This window comes from Tachypleus tridentatus, chromosome 10 (assembly GCF_004210375.1).
Source record: "Tachypleus tridentatus isolate NWPU-2018 chromosome 10, ASM421037v1, whole genome shotgun sequence".
NCBI lineage: Eukaryota > Metazoa > Arthropoda > Merostomata > Xiphosura > Limulidae > Tachypleus > Tachypleus tridentatus.
In genome coordinates this window covers 55,642,724-55,666,688 of record NC_134834.1, presented here as the reverse complement: position 1 = coordinate 55,666,688, position 23,965 = coordinate 55,642,724, and the positions used below count along the sequence as shown (strand labels likewise).

Below are 23,965 nucleotides of genomic sequence, written 5' to 3'. Positions count from 1 at the left end.
GAGTAGCTTTGTGCGAAATTCAAAACAAACAAACAATACAGTGGATGGTGGTTCAGAGTTGTATTAGTTATTTTGAATAACTGGTTGGGTCCCTCCACTCTAGTATTACTTGTCTGCTAGGCTACTAATTAGTTCCTTACCTTCACATTTGGGGCTGGAATGTCAATTTCAGGAGGTAAGTTTATCTTACTTACCCCCAAGTGGTGATATGTTATTATTTTGATTTCTTCTTCTTTACTTTGGAGAGCAGGCACTTTCCCACAATTGTTTGCTGGTAGTAAAGGGTGATATAGATGTGGAACGTTATGGGCTCGAACACCTACATCTCGCTCTCCTAATTTCAATTGATTTTGATTATTTTATTGCTCTTGAATTTCTTCATGTGAGACTGGCGAGTAGAGGTTAAAACTGACAGTCAGTGTTTCCAACCACAATGTGGTTTCTACGTCATCAGTCAGTGTTTCCAACCACAATGTAGGTTCTATGTCATCAGTCAGTGTTTCCAACCACAATGTAGGTTCTACGTCATCAGTCACCTTCAAAATCTAGAGTGCAGTTTATATATCACATTATAGCCTGTATCATGGGGATTCTTTTAATTGGTGCAGCGTCTTTGAATTTTGTTCGGATTTATTTTTGTTTATTACATATATATGTTATACAATATATTAATTACAGAAATGTAAACTAATTTGTTATCGATAAGTGCTATACCTATGAAACGTTATAAATGCAAAACTATTCCATGCAAATTAAATGTAGAACTGTTTGTTTATTTTTGTTTAAAGTTAGCTACACAAATACACAATAGGCTATCTGTGGCTGCCCATCACGCTTACCTAAACTTATTTTCTAGCATTATAAGTCCACAGAAATATAGAAGTGAAAGCCATTGAGTCATTGTTTAAGTAACACATATTGACATATACCTGCATAAAACATAGTGGAGTTTTATATTAGTAAAAAAATAACGTATTTAAAAATGTAAAATATGCCATATATCTGAAGTCTTATTTTACAATAGAGTAAAACTACATTTACTAAAATCATAGAGTGTTGTTGTTTTCAATCAGAAGATACTTTTAAAGTGACTCTAAAAGCGAAAACTATAACTTTAGTGTTATAATATGAAAAGATCAATGTTGACACTTCGTCTTGTGGTGATGGCATCACTTCAGCAACTCGTCCTCTGACATAAGTAACATGATCATATTATGCTGCCTGATAACATCCTCGTTTTTGGAAAAACATGGGTTTTCATATTAAATTTGGTTATTACTCCAACTTGTATATTAATTAATGTAATTTTTCATATCACATACATATCCATCACCTAATTAATTTACTAATATTTAATTAGATAAAGTATTACTTAGATATTAATTAAGAATTTGCACTTCACCATATATTAATCACATTAATAATTAATCTTTAATTGATAAATCTCCCCCAGTAACACCTCAACCACCCTCCCTCCTGGTATTGTCCTTTGGCAGATTGTACATGGCCAGCAAGATCTGCTCACATCTCTAATGATTCCTGGGCAATGGACATTACAAGTGGATCTATCTGCTATCTTTTTGCTTTTAGGTGTCTTTGCACAGTCAACTCGTGAACTTGTTTCATCAGTTGAGCCCTGTCTTCTGTTATTGTGATTTGCTACACTTCCCCAGTATAATTTCTATGTTTGGTTTGTTACAGCAATTCCTTCTAATACTCTGCTCTATAAGTGCTTTACCCCTTTGTCTTCTGCTCGATTTTTTCCCATATATTGTCACAAAGATTGTACAGAGAAAAGTGTTTCTTTTACGCTTCCTTCAATTCCTGCAAACCTACATTCGTGATATCACCTTTTGACCTTTGTAAGATCTTCGTGTTATGTTTGCTCTTATTTTCTTGAGTTCTATTGGTGACTGCCAATGCTTTTTCGTTTATATATATATGTTTTTCATACATATAGTCTTTGATAGGTCTGATAAGCACTCCCTTTTGTTTCTCTATTCTGTTGGTACTGTCCTTTGTCTTCTGTTAACTTTTCTCCCAGGCATTGTCCCAAAGTTTCTGCAATGGAGGGACTTTCTTTCATGATTCCTTCAGTTCCTACAAACCTACATTCGGGATGTCGCCTTTTTGAAACTTGTAAGGTCTTGATGTCTTGCTTGCTCTTCTTTTCCTGACCACTAGTGGTGACCACCAATGGTTCATCAATCTTCTTTCGGTCTGGTATCTGAGTTTCTACTAGCTGGTATGTTTTAAACAATTTGGTCAAATATGGATGGTTTATACTATTGTCTCCAGGTCACCCACATAATATAGTGCATTTATCTTTATTTTCTTATGGGACACTTGCTCATTGTCCCATCAATAAGTACACACACACACTCACATGTGTAGTTTGCCTCTCATTTGGTCATAATATATTAGACTGGTTCTCACTACTGCAAACAATTTCTTGTAGGCACTTCACTCTTTTGTCCCCAACATATTCTTCACTCACTGGCATGTTGTGATTTGTTGGAACTTCTGAATATCTGTAACATGCTCTAATCACTATTGGCACTGTTGATCCATTTGTTAACTTAAGTCGATTGTTAGTCGTGTACTGATTAACCATGGAAATGGAACTTCCTTTTCATAGTAAATCTGGCGTCTTTTATTGATTCTGTTTCTTTTGGCAGCAGCATCTATGCTGACAGTCAAACTTTCTAGTTTCTTAACAACACCATCTATAGAAGTTGCTATAGCAGCTTTATACTGAGATTTCTGCCGTCGCTTGTTAGTAATGGATTTCCATTCCTTCGCAACGTTACATATTTTATAACAAATATAACATTTCTTTACCCATTTGTCTGTTAACCCCATGTAACCTTTGGTAGACTCCTGTTTCTAGTCAACTACCAGTTTTTGTTTTAAATAATAATCTCTTCAAAATAAGACAAACGTATGTACAAAAATTATTTACACCACGAAATATCACAGTTGTATCCAAAACTCTAAATAATTAATCTTTATTTTAAAATATCCATTTAGGCTGATTCAATTACTTTAGAATATCATTGACAATATAAACTATTTTTCTCACAGTACTATTAGTAAATTATTCACTCAGTAAGTACTCCATGTATCATAACATTAAAAAATTGTCTACTTCTCATCAAAATCCACAGAGAATGGTTCAATTAATATAGATCCCCCTTTTACAATACAAATTATTATCTTTATTAAACTTTGAAACTAACTTTATCGTATCGCGCGTTATGGTTAATTATTCTCACACCAGCTAACTTCACGTTTTCTCTCATTGACTAATTTTCTGAGAAAAGAACAATTTTTCTCAACCCAGCTCACAGTTGGTTGGTAGCCCATATATTTATAAATTGTTCATTGAGGCCTCAAACTTTCTGTAAACTACGCAGTGACGTTTGAGTGTAACAATACAAACTTGAGGAAACATCAAAAATACAGTAACTTGGCGTCAATAATTGACTCACACAATGTAATATCAAGTTGGATCCGGCATGGCCAAGCGTGTTAAGGCGTGCGACTCGTGATCTGAGGATCGCGGGTTCGAATCCCGGTTGCACCAAACTTGTTCGTCTTTTCAGCCGTGGAGGCGTTATAACGTACGGTCAATCCCACTATTCGTTGGTAAAAGAGTAGTCCAAGAGTTGTCGATGGGTGGTGATAACTAGCTGACTTCCCTTTGGTCTTACACTGCTAAATTAGGGAAGGCTAGCACAAAGCTACTCGAGGGCTATCAAAAAATCATAGCAAGAGTGTTGAAAGTGATTATTTAAGCTTTGTTGTTTCAAGTGGTAAGTTTGTTTGTTGGCCACGTTATACAACAAAACTTAAATAATCACTTTCAACACTCTTTCTATGATTTCTTTTTAAATCATTAAATATTAACTCACCAAATAAATTGAATAATAACTCTTAAACTAAACAGTTTTGTATATCCAAAAAATATTAATTACCAATTTGAAATCATTCTTTCCCCAACTTGTGTGTCTGCAGTGAAGTTATAATTTATAAAGCTTCTGTAATAAATAATCATTTTCTTTGAAACAAACATGGATTTTTAACGCGATAAAACAGGCGGTTTTTAAATACTCTATAACTTTTTATTTTCTATTTACACAGATTTTATTTTAATTTTTTTATCGTTGTGAAGTTTGTGAAAATTCGGGACAAGAAAACATAAATCGAGTTCCACTGTCTCTTATTGGTGAAGAAAATCGTCCGATCATAGTTCTTCTATTGTTGTCTTGCATCTGGCTTTCTAATTCAGTTAAACACAAGTCAAAATATTCTTGCGGATCTAAATATGTTTCAGGAGCTTACTTTTCTCAATTTTTCTATCTACTCTAGTCTTCTGAACACTCTGAATCTGATGATTTCCTTTCGTGAAACAAATCCCGCAGTTCTTTGAAGTATGGTGGTCTCTTTGATTTATATTTCTTAAATTTGTTGTAACGTCTACAATGTGAAGGTACCTTCTTCCTTTCAGTTAACAGAGTTTCTGATATATATGAGATTATTGGTTGATATTTATGAGTCTGTGTTGGTATAAAATATTTTGTATGTGATTCTTCAAGACTCGTCATCACGTTTGTTATTTTATTTGAGGCATGACTATTTCGGATGTCCTTCCTATTGGTAAAAACATTCGCCTTTGTTTCTTTCTAAAAATAACAAGAATCAGGATAGTTTGATGTGAGTTATCATTATATGGAAATTACCTCTTGGAAATTAATACAATGAAAGTACCGATAACTGGGCTATATTAATTTAGTGGATATCAATTCAAATACGTTTTCAAACAACACTTTTATTGAAATATCTAAATTTTGAGCAAACTTATTGACTCTATAAATTTATTTCTAATAAGTAAAAAGGGAAGGGAATGTTTATCTTATGCATATCGAAATATTTACAACTTTACTTCGTGGAAAATCTCTGTAGAAAGTATTATATTTCTCTAGTACTAAACAGAACAAAATGTAAACAATTACTAACAAGCGTTATTAGAAATTTGAGAATTTCAAAAATAATCAAACTAAAAAAGAAATTGAAATAAAAAAACGTTGGTACTAACAACTATACTTTTGAGAATGATAAATTGCGTGATGTATATTTTAATTTAGTTGCTGCAATTATCGAGAATTTCACTCTACGTTGTTTTTGTTGGGGTTTTTTTATCAGAAAACTTCAAAACCGGCTATCTGTGTCTGCTCACCAAGGGCATTAATACCAGACTTTTGGAGTTATAAGTATTCGGTCTTATTACTGGGCTCCACCAGATGTCCTTAATCTATGAGTGCCTTTGTATTTAAAATTCGAATATTTTAATATTTGTTTGGAAGCAGTTTAATATCGAGATGACACTGCGAAATTCATCAATATCGATTTGAACTAAAGCGCAAGAAGAATACAAACACGATAATAATCATGCTTCATAAAAAGTAAAATAAAATACATTTTTAACTCTATGTGGTGCAAACAACGAGTCCAGTGTTTTTAATTAGAAAGTTTCTAGCTAGCATAAATGTAAACTTGTTAGAGAATTTCTGCTGTTTAAAGTTTTGGCATGACGAAAGGGGTGTTTGAACATCAGATAAGATACATCAAAGTTCTACAGTTATCCAAGCAAAGAAAATTTGGCTAATGCCGGTTTGTTAAACAGCAAAAGAAAATAAGCAAATATAAATGTCCCGGCATGGCCAGGTGGTTAAGGCGCTCGGCTCGTAATCCGAAGGTCGTGAGTTCGAATCCCCGTCACACCGAACATGCTCGCCCTTTCAGCCGTGGGAACATTATAATGTGACGGTCAATCCCACTATTCGTTGGCAAAAGAATAGCTCAAGAGTTGGCGGTGGGTGGTGATGACTAGCTGCCTTCCCTCTAGTCTTACACTACTAAATTAGCAATTGTAGTATATGAAGGATGGAAGTCCTCACATTATACATCATACATATATATGTCTCTCTACTACTAAATGGAATGAGTGAGAGTCAACCTTACGAGGTAATGACTCATAAACAGAGTCATGCAGTACCAATCTATAGAATAAACATTTATTAAAGGTTTAGAAACGGCTTGAATGGTAATGAAGAAAATATTATTATATACTAGCGAAAGTACTAGTCTCCTGGACGGAATTTACGTAAATTCATAATTAATGAAAAGTTATCTAACGACATGAAGAATTGTCTCCCTTATATGTGACCAGATCAATGAAAACCATGAGATAAAATACTGATAAAACGCCTTCCTTTCCCCGTAGCGGGCTTAGAACCATAATTTGAAACAGCTTCTATCCAAGTGGAACCGTTTTAAAACGGCCATATTAGAAGCATCTTTCACATGTCTTTCCAAACGTTAATACAGTAGAAAATATGTAATTTTTACAATTTTGTTGTTCATACATTTTACTTTATACTTTGAGTACATAGATTAACAAGAATATCAGGTTATACTTTTGTTGCTAAGCGACATGGCATAAAGTTGTTGTTGTATACCTATACCAAGTTAAGATTCATCCGTAACTGTGTCAATAGCGTAAGAACTGTGAAAACACATGACTCATAAACAGTCAATAGAGTACAACAATTTTTAAAATGTTTTGAGATGGCTGCAATGATAAAGAAGAAACCTGTATTATATGTATATATCTACACACAACTTCTCTAGAAGCTAGTTATCAAGTATCCATTTACACCGACTGCAATTTCCTTCTAAAAATCGATACCGCATCATTAAATTGAAACGTTTCTTATAAGGTGGAAGATTAGAGTGTAAAGTTTATAGCCATAATACATTATATTTATAACGGTGTCTAAAGTTCACGCAGAACACCAGCATAAAAATGTATAGAAAGTAAGTAAATATATGTGACTGAAGGTATATTACATTCTTGTTATGTTCGTCTATTTGTGCTCTACCCACCACGACTATCGATAGCCGGTTTCTAGCGTTGTAAGTCCCAGACACTCGGTATGAAAGAGTGAAATATGATGACATTTCCCGTTATCACAATACTTACTTCAGGAAGATGAAAATTCCGAACTGTTTTGGCCCTCTTCTCTTTTACACTTTTACATTTTCTCTTCTCGTCTCTATTAACAGACTGATCTTCATCTTTTTGTGGTACAAGTGAATATTTAATTTTTTTTTCTGTCATCTTTATTTGCATGGTCTTCTGTGTTCACTGATTTTACTGTTTTACATCCACAACAATTGCACTTCCAAATAATGACACTGCAAAGGAAAAGCGCTTATAAATAACATAGATGATTTAATTTGACTCTTATTTGTACATCAGTGTTATGTCAATTAAAAATGGAATATAATTATAATCTAGAAATAATAATATTTAACAACGACAGCCACAGAGACGTTCTCTCCCAGTGGAACGTCAGTAAGTATATGAACATATAACACTAAAATAGGCGGGTTCAGTTTCCCACAGTGGACATGGCAAGTAGACCCCTGTTGCATCTCTTTAAAACAAAGTTAACAAATGTAATCAGGAATAAAATGTTATAGCTTAAGAGGAATAATTTAATAATTATTATACTCGCTGATAAATTTCAATTTTTAGACCATATTGAAATAAAGTGGAAATCATTAATTAGTTAAAGAACGTTTTTGAATGAAAATGCCTTTTATATTTATCTCAAGTACTCGAATTGTAATAGTTTAGGTTACCCATATTTTACACGTTTCAATTTCAAGTATTTCTACTGACACGCACAGTATCTTATTGTATTTACATATAAAAAACAGGTTGAACAATAACATACTTACAAGGAATGTTTTTCATCAGAAGAACTTGTAATATTGTAAAAAGTGATCCATAATTTAAGCTTTAAGTGAATCTCCACACTTAAAATACACTTTCTTGTAAACTAATGACGCTAATTTCCCCTTATATATTTCTTATTAATGCAAGCGTTTGTAACCTTTTCATTATTTATCATTCTAATTAAAAGAAAGTAACTAATATTTTTTTTATTTCTCAGCACCTTTAAATTCATTATTAAGTATATACACATATGGTTCAACTATTAATAACATAGAAATTATATTAAGATCTATTCAACAAAACAAAAAAAATACTGTTTTGTTCTTGCCTTAAAGAAATTAACAAAAGTGGTATTCCTACTGCAGCAGTTACCAATGGAATCGGATGTTCTAACAAGGATGGTGCTGAAATGGAAAAATACAAGTTAAAAAGAAATTTAGTTAAGTGCAATTTGTTTTTGTTACATGATAGTATTGGAGGAGGCTACGTTTCATTTGGTATATTTACAGTGAAAATAACAAGATAACCACAGCGTTCTGAGTTACTGGAATCGAAGAAGTTCCACTCTTTATTCAAACACGTATAAGTTTAATGCATATGGATAAAACAGTACAGGTAAAGAAGTGTAAAGTATCACTTTAGATTTACTTTCTTCCTTGATAATCCAAGTAAAGATGTTTACTTATCATATCTCATGACAACCAAATACATTGACTGTGTTTTCATATCAAATCAGGATGATCATTTGATGCGTCACGTGACTGACCACCATTACAGCAGATATATATATTCGTAACAAGACAAAAGGCAAAAGTAACGAGTTCTCAGACTTCCAAGGATGTATGATTGTCGACACTAACTTACCAGCAATTTGTAAACTGAATACTGTTTATATGTTTCACTATTCAAAGAAATATGTAATTAGTGTCTAAATGAACTACAAACGAAAGAGAATATATTGGAAAACTATCGGTAACCATTCAAAGGGAAAGTGCATGGACGGTCTTTTTGTTGTAAACAAATCTAAAACTCTGCTCTAGTCAACCAGTTTTTCTAAAATAGTCAAGGTTTAAATAATACAACAATACTAGGAGGAGGAAAATACTTATGGCATACAATTGCTGGTCCAGCAATTTTACTTCAGACTAAGAAAAGCTCAAACTGTGAACGGTGAATTAGTGGGAATGATAGACGTGGTTTGGTGAATCATGTTTTACCTAAGTTGCTATGAGTGGTGAAATGGTAAGAGATTTGTTATTTATAATAGAAAATAATGTCCACAATGTACTGGAATATTATAAGAGATCGGGCTTTCACACATTACTACACTTTTTACCTTCATGAATAAGGGATTGAAGAAATTTAATGGGAAGAAAGAACAACACGCGTCAACACAAACATCGTCACAGTAATATTTTTCCATCACGACATTTTGTCACCAACCTTTCCACACATATTGTCTCACGTTGAAGGTACGTTTTACGTAATCTTATATGTAGCATAACTTACTTTTCCTTGGAGAAGGAACGTATGTTTCTTCCTCAGTTCCTGGTTGACTTGGATCTAAGAAAAAAGCTTGATATGTAAACAATGTTAACTTTGGCAATTAAAAATAAAATCATGGATGAAGTATATAACAACTAATTTACTGCTTAGTTTGTTCAAAACAGTTTTTCCTTTTTCGATTTATTTAAAAATTAGAATTCACAAATACTGATCACACATATAAACGCTTTAAAGGAAAGCACAACTTACAACACAGGTTATTTCTCAGTATGAATCCTTCAGGACATTGGTAGTTTTCGCTAGGTTGTACGCATGCTAAAATAAAGTATAAAAAAGATGGTTCGTAGTTCAAGTATTGTTGACATAAGAAACAATATTTTGCACTGTTTGTTTGGAATTTAGCATAACACTACATCATGGGCTATCTATGCTCTGCCCATCACGGATATCGAAACCCGGTTTCTAGCATTGGAAGCACGCAGACATTTTGCTGGGCCACTAGGGGAATTTTTTGACCTGATATGACACTTTAGGCTCACAACAAATTATTAACTACTTTTCTTCGTGAAAGCTCATACATTGGAAATCCTGTAAGGTATAAACAAAATCTAACAAATATAGCTGATGGCTTATCTTGCTCTTTATCTATTGTATCGTAAGTCACAGGAGGTTTCAACTCAATGTATTTCCATAATTAATGATAAATAAAAATTTACAATGCTAAAGTTAAGGGTTCGATTTCCCCTCGGTAGGTACAGCGGATATCCCTTTGTAGCTTTGCTATATGAAAAACGCAAATTTTGATAATTAAAGGCCCGGCATGGCCTTGTGTGTTAAGTTTGTCTTTTTCATTAATATGTGACGTGTTTAATATTAACTTCCAACAAATGAAAATGCCTATCCAGATTAGAATTAAAGATATGCTTAGTAACAGATATAGTTAATAAATTAAGCCCTTCAAACTTTCTTATTTCAAATGATAAGAATGTATTGTTTCATCGCTTGGATGTGAAAAGTGGCTAAACAATGTCTCTTAATACTTGAACTTGGCTGTGTGTTTGTAACAAAAAAACATTTTTCTGCTATAACACTGTAGCATTTTGTAATTTCAATATTTTCACAGATGATTAGAAAAATCATTCAACACTATTGATTTTTTAAAATTATTTTTTCTATGACTTGTAAAGAAAACAACAATACCTTTCTAATTTCTAACATAAGGTTATCTCGTTTTCTGACTTCACGGAATGTCTAATTTCATTAATTGTGTAATGCTATTGATTAAATTTATTCATATCTATGTATGTATTTAGTTATTGTATATAATAATAATAAATCAAAAATTATTTCGTAATGATAAATTTATATCTGCATACAAGTTTGATTTTCAACATTTTAACACCTCAGACTTAACGCGGAAACAATGGCGGTGAGCTGTATGTTGGTTGTTGGAAAGGTGATTTCATGGATTTTGGAAAATTAATGTACAATCATTAAATATATATCGAACTTATAACACTTTACATAAATTGTAGTAAAAATGGATGGAGTACGAGTCTGAATTTAAGGTTGTTTTTTTTTAATTTCTAAACACTACCAAAATCGATTCTTATAAGCATTTACCTTCCAAGAAATGAGTGATGAAAATTGGTTTGTGTGCTTTTATCTCCCAGGTTCTTGAGTATTCAATAACGCACTTATAAACACCGGTATCAGAAAAATCAAATTTATAAATCATTAACTCACCCGTGGCTTTGTTTACCCGAATTTTATTATCATCTGTTGTTATTCCACCGTATGGGCCAAACCAAGAATACTTGAAAACATCAAAGGTATAACTTTTGATCTTATAGCTGTCAAGGACACACGGAATCACCTGTGGGGCGCCAAGTATAATACTTGTCAGGATTAAGTTTTATGTGTCCAGGCATTGCGATTATTACAGCATATAATGCTATAAAAACCAATGTTTTCAAAAAAAACTTCACCATCTCTATATCTTAAAGTTTGCTTGCAGTAGTAACTTGAACGTTTTATAAAATGTCTCCTAATTATCTGTGTTGCTAAGATACTGTTTCATTGTTAATATTATAAATATTGTAAGCACGTAAGCACCACAAACAATATGTCATGAAAGTTACGAAGTTACAGATTAAACACTAAAAGCTGATAAAAGTTACGGAGTTACGGATTAAACGCTAAAAGCTGACAAAGTACAGAAACTTAAAGGTGTAAAATTTATGATGAGGCTACAGAAACCACAATTCCATTTTTAAACAGCTTTGATTTGAATTTAAAATATACAAATTCAAAAATGTGTGAAAAAACATCTAATATTTACGTTATTTTTATTACAAAATATGGTATTGTTGTTTCACAATAAAACTTGCTAAATAATCACAATTATTGTTGTGAAAATAGTTCAAACAACTCGCCTGGCAGGTAAATTACATAACTTAAAAACAAGCCTCTAAAAGACCCAAACCACACTTTTCTCTTTCAATTCACAGGTGATGTTGCAGTCTGGAAGAGTGCCGAAAACCAATAACAGCAATAAATAGCCACTACTAAACAATATAGAATTTTAACTGCAGTAAGTGGAAAATTAAAATAAATGCGCACAAAATACAAGTCCTATTATTTACAAAATCGTAGAAAAAGAAAACAAATTAATATATTAATATTACAGTAATATCTAAACGTGACTCTCTTACAGGTAACAATATCAAAAAAATTCATAGGGGTAACTTTGATTCAAAATTAAACTGGATACCACACATTAATAACATAAAAACCAGAATTTGTAAAATAGCGAGTTACCTTAGGAATTTGGATGATAAAAACAAGAAGATTCAACAACAAACATATTAAAACTTTACAGAATATACATGACCAGTCATAGAATATGTTTGTGTAACATGGATAAATGTATCAAAAACACTCATCAACAATCAAAGTCCTTCGTCTGATACAAGTGTATCATACAAGGTCCCATATACAATAGTCTTTCAGTTCAACAGCAAAACATTGGCATAAATTATAGTGAATAAAATCATTCAACGCGTACTTTTCGCTTATTACTAAAGTGATATTGTTATGACAGTTATAAAACATCAAAGTTATGAGATTACATGATTTTTACCTCTCGAATGTGGTTTACGCGTATTTCCATGCATGTTTCAAGATCTCGGATTTTATACGGAATTTAAAAAGTTTCTATTCTTCCCTTAAGTTTCCCCAATTTAAGTTAAAATATTAAAAAATAAAAGCATCATAAACAAACTGTTTACATTCTGGTTAGAACAGAATTACAAGAAAAAGAAATTTATTTATTTTCTCCCATGAAGATACCTAGGGGGCTGAATATAAAAATCGTAGAGTTAATAACATCACAGGCTCACTTCCAATGTCTTCTCACAAGTATAGTTGATTGTGATCACACTCTATCAGTTTAGCAAACGTCTTCACCGTAAGATTCGTTGCTGTGACAAACTGTTGATATAAATATTGTGTCTGGTCATCGGCAATGGATAGGGCAAAGTATAGTTGATATAATATTATACATGTTTGTTTTTGAAAAATTCGTGAGTGCTTATGAAGCACATGAGGTAGATAGAGCACAGAGTGCCGATTTTGTAACTATGGCTGGAGGTGCAAGCAACCCTGTTAATGGAATTATCTGCAATTATTCAATGAGAGACTGATCGTTCTGTGAGTCAGCTACTTTCTCTTGAAGTTATTCACCTCATGAACAATCTGAACCTGCTCATTCCGAGAAAGATTTTTATAGCCTTTTTCCACCACAGGATTTACTCTCGTTTCCCTATACACCTCCTGCAGAGTCAGCTCGGTCTGATATTGCGTATTTAGGTATGATTTCTCAGGTATGTGATGTTTTTATCCCTTTTTATGATTTCCTACAATCCTCATCCTTTTTTGTTGTGTGATAGTTCTTAGTTCTTCTTTACCTTATTTAGTTTTCCCACTTTCTTTGGATATTAGGGTTCATACAAAGCATTTTACATCATAATTGGTTGAGCGTTCCAGCATGTCTTGCTTCCTATGGGCTGTGGATAGTTTGTTTAACGAACCATCAAGTGGCCTATCCGTTTTTAGACTTACAGATGTTGGAATCTATTTTGCCAATTTGGGAGTACTCCCTGATTTCCAGTGCTTTTAACCCATGCCTCTGTCTTATCCTTACTTTTGTGGTATTTATCGACCATACATTTACTTTCAGATACTCTCTGCCAAAATCCTGAGGTTTTTGAGGAACAGCCTCTCCTTTGTTACTTTTAAGATGACTCATTTTTCATTCTCTACTCTCACCTTGCATACATAATTTTTCTGTTGTTGAAACATACTGGGTCAAAATGCAGCCTTCTGTCAGATTTAGTTGCTGCCCACTTAGGGAATCATGTGTAGCTCTGTTTCTTAGTATATTTTCAAACGTATTCCAGACACTTTGGAATTGCATGCTGGAAACACCTTTATCAACACTCTACCATTTCGTTTTTGGTAGTTCATTTGCCACAGTTGGGATCAAGACAAGCCCCTATTCCTGTTTCCCATCCTAGCACTTCCCAGCTTTTACTTGTTCCTCTTTCCAGGTGTTTTTTTCAGTGTAGATCATCATAATATCAACAGTACCAGTTGATAACTGAATGGGAGCTCAGTTGTGTGACTTTCTTCCCCTTTGGCAATGTTTCACCACAGATTGGTGGATTATTTGGGCATATTCTATGCTTCCTTTACCTTCCTCTTTTTATCACAGATATCCATTTCTTTCCTTCTTCCTCAGGATCCCATTAACAGCCAACTTCTGTTGGAGGTAGTTCAAGATCTTTTGTCCAACAGAACATTGAATCTGGAAATCATCTCTCTCACAGTTTCTATTCCAGCTGTTTGTTGTTGTCATTAAAACTGAAGACTGGCTATCTGTCATAGTCTTTCAATCAATTTCTCAGTCTCCTTTTTTTGTTTTATAATGAAATTGTTTCTCCCCTTGGTGGGTGTTCTTTCTCCTATTAGCTCATGGATGTTGGCAGTCTGATTTATTTGCCATTAATGTTTCATATACTCTTTATCATTTAACATATTTTATTTGTCCAGATTATTCTTTCCTCCATACAATCTTGGCTGCTAGATATGGTTACTCCAATTTCCCTTCCTTTCATTTCCTGGCCTTCTGTGTCCTGTATGTGCTCTTCATTGTTATATTGCAAAGCTTCCATTCATGATTTCCATTTCCACCAAATTTATTTCTTGGAAACCATCTTCTGTTTGTGATTTTTCTCCTTCCACCATATGGGTTCAACTTTTCATTTGATTGCTTTATTCCTATGTTTCTTTATCCTCCCATGCATTGCTCCAGGTATCTTCTCATCAAATTAGGAATCTTACCTTTTCTCTGGCATCTCATCTTCATCGTCTGTTGGAGGAAATTCTTAGGTATATGGACTACATGTAATATGTTTCTCTCTCATGATTTGCATAGGCTTTCTACTTCCTCTTCAGGATGTTGTCTTCCACCTGTGACTATTCTTTAGACTTCCATGTGACAACAAGCCTGGATAAGTTATATTTCATCTTTTTCTATATTTTCAAAGGCCTTATTGTAATTCTCTGTTTTGATCACACTCCATGGCAAGTGTTGCCTGATCAAGTATTCTTTAACCTTAAAATCCACACTTTTCTGCCATGTATACACACCGAAATATATTCCATGGCCATTCAGTGCACACTGTTGAGATGGGATATTCAACAAGGTTGCTTAAGGATTAACTTTGCAACAAAATTGCTTCACAAATACATCCATCCAGACTGTACCAATCATGGACTACAGGAGTAAAACAGAATGTGATAGCTGTTTATCCTGCCATGCCTTATATTGAATAAATCAGCTTGGGCTACTTTAAAAAATAGTTTCATGGCCACCTATTTCACTATCTTAGGTGTTGACATATTTCCAAACTTTCCACCACGTATCCTCCTTCAATTATACTTTATCTGTGTTGTAGAGGCAGGGCTGAATTATTTATTAGGCACAGTGCCTAGAGCCTATGAAAACTATAGGTCCATGAAAATTTTCTTTAAAAGTTAATTTTTGGTTTAACTTATATGGCTGGTAGGGCCTACAAACAGTAGGTGCCTATGTCCTACAATCATCTTGATACAGCATGGTGGAGGAACTTGGAATTGTTCTGGTTCTTTCTCTTCAACTGTCTTTTGTGTAGCTTATTCTGAGGATGTTATTTGTCTCAGGTTGGTTCTGGTCAATTTCTCTCTCTCACACATTTTTTCAATCTAGGACATCAGGTTTTCTAAGTTGATATACCATTTTCTATTCTTAATATATGCTCTCTTCTGGAGTCAGAGGTTTGATATCCCTTCTGGTCTCATTAATTTTAGGTGAAGATGTTATGATCCTCATTCTACACCCACCCTCTCTATCTGTGTCAGTTTCCAGCAGCATAGATTTTGGATGTAGTTGTCAAGTACAGTCCATCATACCCTAGCCACTTTGTGTCTGGGGACACTTGCATTTTTCCCCAATATTAATTGGATTTACTTCTCAGTTTTTGTCTACCAGAATATACAACACATTTCCCAGATTGGTGAAGAGTATGGCTGGTTTAGAAGTAGTGTAGTCTCCCACATCATGTCTTCATATCTAATTCTTTAGACTCAAAGTGTGTCCTTTGTACTCTTTCAAAGGGTGCTTCTTTTCTTCCCTTGCACCAATTCAGTGTGTGATTCTATCTGATTATATAAGCACAGCTGATGTACCATTTTAGAAGTTAGTTTTTCTATACATAAAATGTACTTCCTCTCCACTCAAAATGAGTGCTTCAATTCTCTACCAAAACTCAAAACAGTAATTTGATATAACTGAATAGAGGAAGTTGCATGTGTAATGAGTGTATAGCACTTTCCTTTGTGGAGGATTATCCATGATAATTTGCATGAGAGACATTAAAATGAGTCATTTCCAAAGGAAGGGAGGAAAAGGGCTTGTGGCATGTTTTTCTTTCTTTTTTTTTCACATAAAGGGCAGCACTAAATGAGACTAGTTATATGAAATACATTTTCAGTATAGGAAACATAACTTTCACTGTTGCCCTGCTTAATATCTTATTTTGTTGAAAATCACCTATATTTTCATGAAAATTTGGATCATCTAAAAATTTTTCTCCCTCTCCAGTATGTTTTCTTGGCCTCCAAATTAACAAGGTGCCTTGTATCCAATTTTATATTGTAAGCCTCGATATGAATATATCGTCCAGTTGTAAAAGAGACCCAAGGCCTCTCTCAGTCCTATCTTGTTAATTTGGAGGCCAAAAAAACATCCTAGATGGAGGGAAAAATTTCTAGAAGATCCCAAAAGATTAAAGAGTTAGTGAGTTTAGTACAAAGGTAGATGATGTGAAAAAAGATTGAAGTAGGTCATGCAACTTTGAACATTTTACAGTTTTAAGTCAGCTTTATCATACTAATAAGATATCGTGTATTATGTAAGCCAGTAGTGAAAAGGAAAGGATGGTCTTCTGTTGACAAATATTTAGTCCCATCTTTTTAAGTAAGGTGTACTTTCTCTGAATTCAGCTTGACAGTGAGGATGAATCACATATATTAACCTGGTTTTGCTTGTGTTATTCAGTTGTTATAGTAGTAAGGTGCAATGTATGTATAATGTAAATACTGTGGTTCCTGGGACACAAACAGCACAGTATAAAGATAGACTTTAATACAATAACAGTTTCCTTACTTGACTATTTTCCATATATTGCAACAAAGGTATTTCTGCTAAATTAGACAATGACTGAAGGTGGAAATTGGTCATTTAGCATACACATTATGCTATGATCTTTTTATGGGTGATTTATGGACAAAATTGAAAGTGCTTTTGTTGTTATTTTTTAAAGCTTTTAACATCTGAGGAAATAAAGTTAACACAATGTATGCAAATCAAGAAATTTTAAGAGTTTGGAAAATTTGTACCTTATGGACCATCACACTTTAATGTTATTACCTTAAAATTGAAACTGTTTATTTAAACCACATCTGAAACATAAAACCATTTTTATCAAAATCTAATTTCAAAGATACCTAAGAATAATTAACTTCTTAAAGTTTCAGGTCAATTAGAAATTGTATTTCTTTAATGAGATTTAGTTTTCTGTGAAGAGATTTATTTTTGTTGTTGATTAATTAATGAAATTCTTATTGTAGTTTTGTTCTTATTTATTTTTCAGTTGTGTTTTGTAAATAATCAGAATACTTAATAGTCTTACAGAGTATTATTTGTTTAAGGGTTAATTTATCTTTTAAGAACAATTTTCATGTTTCCTGCTGCCCTTGGAACTATTTCATTGTAAATCATGTTCAATTTTGATGGCCATAATAATGCATTATTGCCTGAAAATACTTCTTTCAATGTAGTAAGTTTCTACAAAAGTTGATGAGGTCAATGTTATTCCACACATTTTGATAAACTTTGCACACGATCTCCACTGCATTTGGATGTTGGCTTTCTGGACTATGTTTAAGCAGATCAAAGACAAAAACGAAACAGCATTTTATGCTTCAATAAAACTGAATTGTGTTGGCAATCCAAATATTTTATGTTAAGGCCTTCAAAACAAATACAGATAATAATTATTCACTAATGGATATAAACTAAACTGAGTTCTTTTTTGTCTTCAATAGTGTTTGCTAATTCAGAACCTGTTAGAGGGTTTGAAGAAGGTGCACTTCAGATGTGCTTTGCTGATCTTAGGCAGGTTAGTAAGCCTTTACAAAACTCTACTATTTAAGTTCATATTAAAAGATATTACAAGTAATGTAAACATTGCTTTTGGACTAAATACATTTTATGTGATTGCTGTAGAATAGTCATTAATACTGTATACATATGTAACATAGGCATGCATTATGTATATAGATATGTAATTAACAGTTACATTATGGAAGACATTAAACCTTGAAGAATGATATATGCTCATAGGAAGAAAAGTATGCAACTCTCATGAAATGCCTTTCAAAAATGAAACTAGTTAATGAAATTATTTCCTTAAAACTTGATAACAAACTTTCATTAAAGTAAGTAGTTTCAGCAAAAGTTTTATTTTGTAAATATTTTTTTGATTTTTCTAATAAAAATTCATTATTTAATGTAGTTACTTACACTTGGACTCTGAGTAGTTCACATGCAAAGTAATGTTTACATAAAGTCTAAAAATAATACTTTTTACCTTGCAGTTTTTACATTTCATTTGCATAACCTCTAGAACCTCATAAATGAACATCAATTGTTGTTTTTTAAGGTAAATGTTTGTACTTTATTTTCTCTTTTATGCACTGTATTACTGACTCTATTTATCATCATCAACAGAGAGTGCAGGGAAATGTTTTTAAAATTAACAAAAATGTGTAATACCTTTTACATCTTTTTTCACATATTCGTAATTTAACATCTTTATCTTTTCATTTACAGTTTATTTTTAATTTTCCTTAAATTCTTTGTCTCTATTTATTCTGATATGTTAACTGATACCAATAGGCCTTTTATGAATCTGATCATTTAGCTCATCTTGTGTGATCAGATGAGGCAGTTTATGCTGAGATGCCACAGGGGTAAAATTACTAAATGAAAGAAGTAAAGATGATTCATTGTCTTTTTTTGCAGTATAACTTCTATTTCCCACTTTGCTGCTGGATGTGACACAAGAAAATCATCCCCATGAGATACTGGTTTCATCACAGATGCAATCTCTGGATATTTAGTGTATTGTTTAGTTTTGTCTGAATATCCAGAAATATTAATGCAAAAATAACAGTTAGTTAGATGATCTTTGGGCTCACACTGTATCATTGAAATTGTCAATGACACAATTGCTCTTCTTTTATTTAGCCACTGTGTGAAGCCAGATTTGGAAACTGTACAACACAAATGTAGCATAAACTGTTTAGGTGGTTTTTGGACTTTACTTGAAGTGAAAGCAGCCAGTACATCAAATAATTTTCTAAAAAGTATAAAAGAATTATGTTTACAGAACTAGTTTAAAATATTTTAAAAACAAAATTTTGATTTTATTTGATTATATCACAGGTATGATGTGAGGAAGATGGACTTTGTTTTGAGTGTGGGCAGAGCCAGACAAAGTAACCAACTGAGTGAGTGAGTGAGAAGCAGTTGAGAGAGAGGTGTATCACTCTGCCCATTTTAAGCTCAGTTGAGGGACTCCTCAAATGTTCCTGGGCAGAAAAGGTGAATATGGGAATGAAGAAAAATTGGTGCAAGTCATTATAATTTTATCAAGAACAAGTAGCATATATGAACAATATATATGGAGTTTTACACCAATACAATACAGTTGCTGTTTGAAGTTATCAAAAATTTATTCCTTTTGTCCATTAAACTTTCTATGTAAACTTAATTTCACAGTATAAACCTATTGAACTGAGCTGATTGTATGGTATTACACATATTGTTGATAAAGTAGTGAGATACTACAGTATGTTAAAATCTAGAGGTGATGGACAAATTCTGACTACATATCTGAAACCAAAACTATTTAATTATCAAGAATCACTTGAGTTTTCTCTAGTAGCAAATGATTTGTTATGCAGTGTTACGTAAAATATTGTTTAGGGCAAATTTGTGTATGTGCAGACTTATAAAAGAATTGATTGATTGATGAATTTGTGTTATAAAGATAATTTTTTTTGTTTTTTTACTTTACAATGGTGTGTTTACACTTTATATTTTATAATGCATGCCTTTGAACCAATTGCAATGTTTATTTATTTATGAAAAGTGTATAAGTACCTTTCAAGTTGTTTTAGAAATAAAATTATTGCTAAAAAATACAAGTTTCAAATAATGCAACATTTTTTAAAGGGTCTTAATTTTTTTTAGATAGGTCTTGTTCAGGCTTGTGAATGAAAAGGATTTGTACAATTTTAATAATATAATTTACTAATTTTTTAAAATATTATTAATTTGACCTATCCATACTTTTAGTGTGAATTAATGTTCTTTACTCCCTTAAGGGTGAGAGAAGCAGACAAGAAGAAAGATATATTTTCAGCATTAAAAACAAATCAACGAGACAAGAAGTTGGTAGAAACTGCCCTAAAACTGCTCAGACAGTTAACATCAAACAGTGATTAGTATAATTGTACTTATTTCTTCCCTTTGTTACATATTTTGGTTTCCTATAATTACTGGCTTGATGGAAAGTATCCATGCAGTTTTTTGTGTGTTTAAAGAATTAGTAAAATGTGACTCTTCAATGTCAAGAACAGTGATATCAATTATTCTGAGAAGTGACTGAACCAGGCTTTCAGTTAACATTAATAAAATATAAAGATTCTTATCATTCTTTACCACAGTTTTGTTAAAAATGGATAGTTCTAGCAGCAGAGCTTACCATATTAATGTCTGCCATAAAGGGAAATTAGGCCAAGAAGTGCACTTTCTATTTCTTATTTTTAACAAAATGTATTGACCAGTTTTTGATTGTTTGGCTATATAGTTTTAAAATTTTGTTTGAGACAAAAACGTTTTTAACACTAAATTATTAAAATATTTGACCCATATGTTGCTTTATTTCTCAGTTTTAAATCACTTTTTGTTTAGCCCATTTATTGTGTTATAGAATAGGTAAATAGTGTGATTCTGAGGAAAGTTTGATATTATAATTAAATTGTGATCATAACACAAATAATAAAAAAAGACATTAAACACGGCTCAGTGTTGTCTGGCAGATTTTAGTGTATTAGTCTATTAATAATTATACCTTGATTGAAATTACAAGTAAAATATTACAATATAAGACAAATACTGAAATATTTTATAATATAAAAGTAATAAAATTCATAAGGTTTCTAACTGATTTAGAAATTTAGGGATAAAAACTTCATTATAGTATGAATATAGACATTTAAAGAAATCACTGAGTAAATTAACATGTTGCTATTGTGGTACATGTAATAGTTCTGTTCTAATTTTCCATTTGATTTAATAGCTAGCTCATAACTATTTGGTCTCAAGGTAATATATAGATAGCAGAAAATGAACTTGAATCATCTAATAAACTGTTGTTGTGACACAACTGAATTCCTTGTGTTTTCTGAATATAACTTAACAACTAATTGTAAAGTTACATACAGATATTAGAATATAAAGAAACCTTGTAGTCTAATAAATAGCAGCTATGATAGATCTAAATTGTCTTCTTTATGATTCAACACACTGATATAGTTGTGTTAAGAGAGTCATCTGTATAAACAATATCTGTAAAGATGTGTTTTCAAAACAAACACCAAGGGCCTTTATGAGATTTTTAGAATGGTACTTAATACAGTTTTTCAAGTGTGGTCCCAGTTATTACTGGAATAAACATCTTCATGTGGATACAAAGTAAAATTGCCAACCTGGTATGTGGTGAAGTAAAATGGTAAGCATACAATACAGGAGAGAACAGTTAGTATTATGTACAATAATTTAGGTATAGTTGACTGGTATGCTGTAACATAATGAAGGTGCTAATAATACATTGTGTTATAATAATCTAAAAATGGCTAAATGATTGTTACTATACCACAACTGCTGCAACTTAATGGCAGACACTAGAAAAACACAGTACTATGACAATGAAAAAAAAATGGTAATGTGATTGTTACCCTGCTAATATGGTATACTCTAATATAGTGGGAGATGCTAAAAGCAAACAAACAGTACTACAACCATGAAAAAGTGGCTAAATGATTGTCACTGTGCTGTACCTTGATGTTGCTCTAAGGTGACTGTTTTGTGGTGCTAAATAATTTGACAAAGTTGTTTACCAAACTAATGCAGAAGAGCATATGATGTTACTACTATAGAATAATTCAGTTTGTTTGTAACATATACAAAACAAATATGTCTGTAGTAATATTACACAGTAGTATAATTTGTTTGTCATTGTATAAACAGACTTTTCATCCTCTACTTACATCAGACACTTAGAGCTGGCAGCTGGTTTTTACTCAATATTAAACATATTTACATGCTGCATATCTGAAAGCCAGTGTTCAGTTTATTTTGAAATAAATCTCACACATCTCATGCTTTTAAGAAATGTTTGGTAGGATACTCTACAAATGGGAAAAGAACTTTTGAAGTATCTTAAAAATGGGAATTATATTTGACATGTTTCTCTAATAATTTGACACTGAAAAAAGTTAGTTGTGCTTAACTTTTATGAAACATTTAAAATTGTGCCTTTTACTTGTCATATAAGTAAGCTACTGGTTGAATTGTAATTGACTAATTAGATAACATAATTATTAGCTATGTTGTACTGTACATCTTAGGCTCATAATGAATGGCACGTCATCAGGTTATTATGGGGTATAATTTTCAACAGTTTTTGTACTTCACATTAAATAAACCCCACTATCTGGTAGATGGTGTAGTTAAATACTTTTCCTTTGCAAAGAGGTTTTAGTGGAATAGTCCATTGCAGTTAATAATAAGATAATATAATTTACTTTGTTTGTGTGAATAATACATACTTCATGAAAAATATGTTAAGATCCAATTTTTTTCATAATTACAGTCATTAAGTGTTGCTTTTTCTTTTAATATCATTCATGCTTTTTCATTTATAAATTTGATTGCTCATGGGAGAGATGTAATTAAACATTAAGGGGTTCTTTTTTTTCTCTCTAACACAATACTGTTTCTGCTTCTGTTTGTTTAATTTGTTTGTTACATGAAATAGAAATACCAATTTTGAAGGTCCCAAACGTGTAGATGTTTACAGCACTAGAACTACTAGTAAACATTTGTTAATGAAGAAGAATTTTTGTAACATTACTCCTGTTACTGATTGTAAACAGAAGGCTTAGTACTCGTGATTTACATATTATTTTATGTTAGTACAAATATAGTACTACATCATGTTGTTTTTTTTAATTCATGGAATACCTATCATGTATCATATCAGATACTCAAGAGATTCAGAAACATGAAAAGGGTACAGAACAATATAAAATTCTAACAAAAGATAGCCATGTTTAGATAGTGAGTAAAAACTTTTTTTTTTGTTGTGAAAAAAGTCAGAGTGGCCTTTTAACTAATATAAAACAATTTGTTAATGATAATGCAAGTTCCCTTGCACAGGCCTTCAACAGTTACAAAGATTAGTGATAAGGGTTAAAATTTTCTGTGACCATCAGTTGTCTTAAGGGTTCAAAATATTTGTAAGCTAATAACCATCATGAAGGGTGGAAATTTCTGTAAGGTATCGGCCCCTGTGTTTCTTAAATGTTTTCACAAAAACCCATAGTTGTTTACAATCCATTTTGTCAGGTTGAACTTCAGTGGTTGCATCATGATTCAAACTGCTTACTCTTGAATGTTCAACATTTAGTTGTTTCTTGTCCCAGCCTTTTGTATTACTTTGTTTTGACCACAGGCAATTTTTTTTTTCAGAATAGTATGTTACTGTGGACATGAATAATTAGTGTAAATATGTGTATATTGCTTTGACATTTTGAACTATGAAGTGCTTCTTTATGTTTAGTTTTACAATTTAACTGAATTGGGACTTTAACACTTGTTAAAAGGTTATAAAATTTGATAATACTGTCATGCTTTTG

General features: G+C 32.2%; 1 long non-coding RNA gene across 5 annotated transcripts; it reads left to right on the top strand.

The window, feature by feature from the left end:
- Positions 1–12,685: 12,685 nt before the first annotated feature.
- Positions 12,686–21,066, top strand: LOC143229330 (uncharacterized). 5 transcript variants are annotated; one of them, XR_013015814.1, is made up of 4 exons: positions 12,686–13,197; positions 18,023–18,096; positions 19,425–19,583; positions 20,369–21,066. It is a non-coding gene; the product is annotated as an uncharacterized LOC143229330 (long non-coding RNA). The 5 variants fall into 5 exon arrangements; XR_013015816.1 differs by having other exon boundaries at positions 19,002–19,583; XR_013015815.1 differs by having other exon boundaries at positions 18,575–19,583.
- Positions 21,067–23,965: the final 2,899 nt, after the last annotated feature.